Source organism: Berghia stephanieae, chromosome 13 (genome assembly GCF_034508935.2).
Source record: "Berghia stephanieae isolate SIO BIC M18660-M18661 chromosome 13, UCSD_Bste_1.3, whole genome shotgun sequence".
Classification (NCBI taxonomy): domain Eukaryota; kingdom Metazoa; phylum Mollusca; class Gastropoda; order Nudibranchia; family Aeolidiidae; genus Berghia; species Berghia stephanieae.
The window spans coordinates 18,723,108-18,728,107 of NC_088372.1; the positions used below are offsets into that span (position 1 = coordinate 18,723,108).

The 5,000-nt window shown below is 40.1% G+C and overlaps 1 protein-coding gene across 3 annotated transcripts in view; it reads right to left on the minus strand.

Annotated features, from left to right (window-relative positions):
- Positions 1 to 5,000, minus strand: part of LOC144959148 (uncharacterized) — a 75,188-nt gene that overhangs the window by 24,962 nt on the left and 45,226 nt on the right. The gene's annotated exons all lie outside the window — the stretch shown is intronic.

Here is a 5,000-nt window from a genome sequence, read left to right on the forward strand (position 1 = left end):
GAGAGAGAGAGAGAGAGAGAGAGAGAGAGAGAGAGAGAGAGAGATAGAGAGATAGAGATAGATAGATAGATAAAGAGAGAGAGAGGGAGAAGGAATGTGTTTGTATTAGTATGCGTGTGTGTGTGTGTGTGTGTGTGTGTGTGTGTGTGTCTGTCAGAGGGAAAAGAGAATGAGAAATAGGGAGAGCGATAGAGAAATAAAGAAAGAATGAGAAAGAGAGAGAGATAGATAGAGAGAAACAAAAGAGAGAGATAGAGTGTGTTTGTGTTTGTATGCATGTGTGTGTGTGTAAGAGAGGGAGAGAGAATGAGAGACAGGGACAGCGATAGAGAAATTAAGAAAGAATGAGAGAGAGAGAGAGAGAGAGAGAGAGAGAGAGGGAGAGAGAGATAAAGAGAGAGAGAGAAAGAGAGAGATAGATAGAAAGAAAGAGAGAAAAAGAATGTATTTGTGTTTGTATGTGTGTGTGTGTGTGTCAGAGAGGGAGAGAGAGAGAGAGATAGAGATTATTCTGGGATGTGAGAGTAATCAGTTGTGTGATAGGTGTTATCATCATATGCATAATATGTGTCCATATTATGTTAATGTGTGTGTATGTGTGTGTGTGTGTGTGTGTGAATGTGCGTGTGTATTCGTTGTATGCAAGTGTGCACGTGTGTGTTTGTGTGCATCTTCGTAGATAAGAAAGAGAACACCAGGTAATGAGAAGGAGAAGCAACTCATCTTAAAAACGACTCGTCTCCTATAATATATCAGGAACCTACACAGAATTTCTCATACACACAAAGCATACTCACACACTAACATACACATATAGACACACGCATAACATCTCTTATACGTAAACACACACACACACGCGCGCACACCCACACCCACAAACATACACACGCAGACATACGCGATATTTTGAGAAGACGAAATTAGCATCCCTCACAGGTAACCAACCATTCACAGACGATCAAGTAGTCTTACAGTCTTGCAGACACCACCGAATACCACCACAACCACTAACATCATCGCCACTATTAATGCCATTACCAACCGTAACTTCCACCATCACCACCCCCCGTCACTACTACCACAATCTAAGAAGCACTTTGACAACCATCAGTAGCAGCACCTCCACTACCACAAAGAACTTCCACAACCACCGGTATAGCACCACCACAACCACCACCACCACCACCAACACTACCACAATCTAAGAAGCACACCCAAAACTACTAGTACCATCATCACGACACCACCACCACCATCACCACCACGATCTAAGACGAACTTCCACAACCACTACCTCATTCACCACTACCACAAACTAAGAAGCACTTCCACAGCCATTAGTAGCACCATCACCACCACCACATCTAAGACACTTTTCCACAACCACCAGTAGCACGTAGAACCACAACCACTCCCACCACTACCACTATCACTATCGAAGAAGCACATTCATAACCACCGACAGCACCGCCACCACAATCTATGAAACACTTCCGCAACCACCAGTACCACCACCACCACCACCGCCGCCATCACCATTACCACAATCTAAGAAGCACTTCCACCACCCACCACCATCACCACCACGACCACCAACACCACTACCATCACATCAATCTACCTCTACCACCTTTTTCCTCTTCCCACCCTGTCACTTCCATTCCCACCTCAAACTCACCTGTCAGGTAAAATACTGACTCACTTCGACTCACACACCCCACCTCCCCCCTTCCCTTTTCTCCTCCAAATTTATCCCAATTCCAGACTTACATGCTGGTGTACTCTGACAAAAAAAATCCCCCTAAAATAATTCGTTTTTGTTTATTTTTATGGTCAGAGGTTTCAAAACTCAAATTATCAATAAATTAATGTGATTTTATACAAGTCAAATTATCTCAGACTTTACACTTCTTTTTTAAAATCTCGGGTTTGAAGAGTTTAGAGAAGGAGTCTCTAAGCTTCAATGATTGGTATTATACACAGTTTTCCGGCAGAAAGAAAAAAAAAAGATATTTTGTCGTTGTATAATAGATTTGTGTGTATGCCTCCAAAGATTATATTTCCCTTTGAAGATTCCATTTTTTATCATCCAGTCACTACTAACAAAGAAAAAGAGTAAATGGTTTTTGTTTTAAATTAATACAGCCTTAGAATTTCATTGAAATAAGTGAGCTGAAATAATAATAATAATAATAATAATAATAATAATAATAATAATAATAATAATAATAATAATAATAATAATAATAATAATAATAATAATAATAATAATAATAATAATAATAATAACGATGATGATGATGACGATAATGATGATGATGATGATGATGATGATGATGGTACGGCTATGTGGTCTTGTAAGATTTAAACCCGTCTTGCCATGCATAAACCGTTAACTCGACTAAATACTAACTGCCCACTCCTCAACTCCCCACCCACCTCTTTTTTTTTCTCCCATATCAGTCCAATTATCGGGGAATAATACGACATTGTACTGAGTTCATCTCTGAGCTGTTTTCAATGTGAAATGAGAGAGATTTCGTGCTGGAAGTTGATAAGATTCAAAGTTTCAAAGTTTATTCAATCTTAGGCTTTCGCCAATAGATCAACAATTTGATGCCAACATACATGAAAGTGGAAAACAAAAAAAAAAAAAAAAAAAAAAGGTAAATGGAACCAAAAAATAAACTGATACACCACACAAAAATACAACAATCGTAATACCATCAATAATAAGAAAGAAGGAAGAAGGAAGAAGGAAGAAGGAAGAAGGAAGAAGGAAGGAAGGAAGGAAGGAAGGAAGGAAGGAAGGAAGGAAGGAAGGAAGGAAGGAAGGAAGGAAGGAGGAATGAAAGAATGAATGAAGGAAGGAATGAATGAAGGAAGGAAGGAAGGAAGGAAGGAAGGAAGGAAGGAAGGAAGGAAGGAAGGAAGGAAGGAAGGAAGGAAGGAAGGAAGGAAGGAAGGAAGGAAGGAAGGAAGGAAGGAAGGAAGGAAGGAAGGAAGGAAGGAAGGAAGGAAGGAAGGAAGGAAGGAAGGAAGGAAGAAGGAAGAAGGAAGAAGGAAGAAGGAAGAAGGAAGAAGGAAGAAGGAAGAAGGAAGAAGGAAGAAGGAAGAAGGAAGAAAGGAAGAAGGAAGAAGGAAGAAGGAAGAAGGAAGAAGGAAGAAGGAAGAAGGAAGAAGGAAGAAGGAAGAAGGAGAAGAAGAGGAAGAAGGAAGAAGGAGAAGAGAAGGAAGGAAGAAGGAAGAAGGAAGGAGGAAGAAGGAAGGAGGAAGAAGGAAGAAGGAAGAAGGAAGGAGGAAGGAGGAAGGAGGAAGGAGGAAGGAGGAAGAAGGAAGGAGGAAGAAGGAAGGAGGAAGAAGGAAGAAGAAGAAGGAAGAAGAAGAAGAAGAAGAAGAAGAAGAAGAAGAAGAAGAAGAAGAAGAAGAAGAAGAGAAGAAGAAGAAGAAGAAGAGAAGAAGAAGAAGAAGAAGAAGAAGAAGAAGAAGAGAAGAAGAAGAAGAAGAAGAAGAAGAAGAAGAAAGAAAGAAGAAGAAGAAGAAGAAGAAGAAAGAAGAAGAAGAAAGAAGAAGAAGAAGAAGAAGAAGAAACAAAAACAACAACACAACAACAACAACAACAACAACAACAATATCAATAATAATAACAAGAATAATATTACCATCATCACTACACCCCAATCATCACCGTTACCACCACCTACATTATCATTATCACTACCGCTATCACCATCACTTTTACATTTCCAATCAGTTTTTCTCATTTAAAAAAATAAAAAATAAAAATAAAATATTGATACCCATCACAAAAGGCTTCGGCTAACTCTTTAAAAGCTGGGTTTACTTTTAGGATCGCCTGAAGCGACCCTTTTCTCCCATTCTGGCCAAGAAACATGTTACATTGGAACCTGTCTATAACAGTTTTGGATATAACAGGAATCCGGTTATAACAAGGAATTTTAAAATCCCCGTTTTTTCTTTTTCTCTCTTTGCCTTAAGTAAAATTTACCAGCAATAGAAGGGACTTTTAAGAGCTAATCCGTTTTTTTAAAATATCTCCAAAAATATAATGTGTTAGCCCGTACGTAAAGAGTTAGGTTTGGCCTAGTTCGTGAATATTCTGTGTGTGTGTGTGTGTGTGTGTGTGTGTGTGTGTGTGTTGGGGGGGGGGGGACACAGACTAGAGCTCTCACTAATTTGTGGGTGGGATGGGAGGGTTGGGGGGGGGGGGGGCTGGAGGTGTATAGATAGTTCGAAGATGACGTCACTCAGGTCTTTGTTATTATTTTTTGCCTTCCGCGTTTATGAGTAATGCTCACTGAACTGTATTAACCCGACTGTAAACGTTCATGGATACACAGTTTTGTGTGTTGGTCCGTTATACTTCCGGATGGCAATGTTATGAGCTTCTTGGCCAAGCGCATATTATCTATAGGCGACTTACTACAATGCTGCATCATTTTTGATATAACATGGGCTTTGACTTGACCAATGCCGGCCAAAGCAATCAGTGTGTATAGAGGGGCATTGCAGACGGTGCGTAGCACAACAAACACACAGACACACACGTAGACAGACAAACACACACACACACACACACAACGGTCAGTCGCTTCAAACCTTAGTCTAACTAGAGCCTTCTCTCCCAGACTTCTTAAGGTCACGGGTTCAACACACACAAACGCCGCGAAGTAAGTTGGTAATACTAATAACTGTAATTTTAAAAAATATATAAAATGACACCATTAATAACCAATAATTATACAACTCGGGGAGAGCGTTTTGAGGTCATTATTATCCATCTGGCTGGTCAATGACCAAGATGGTGAGTTTTGTTGTTAGACAAGGCCCGAGTGTTGTAAGTTGTAACCTTTGTGCGGCTATATTGTCTTGTGGTATGACACTCGCTTTCGGATCGGAAGATCCTGGGTTCGATCCTCGCTCGGCGCATAGTTTAGTCCTTAGGAAAAGACTCTTTTACTCAAATTCTCTCACCA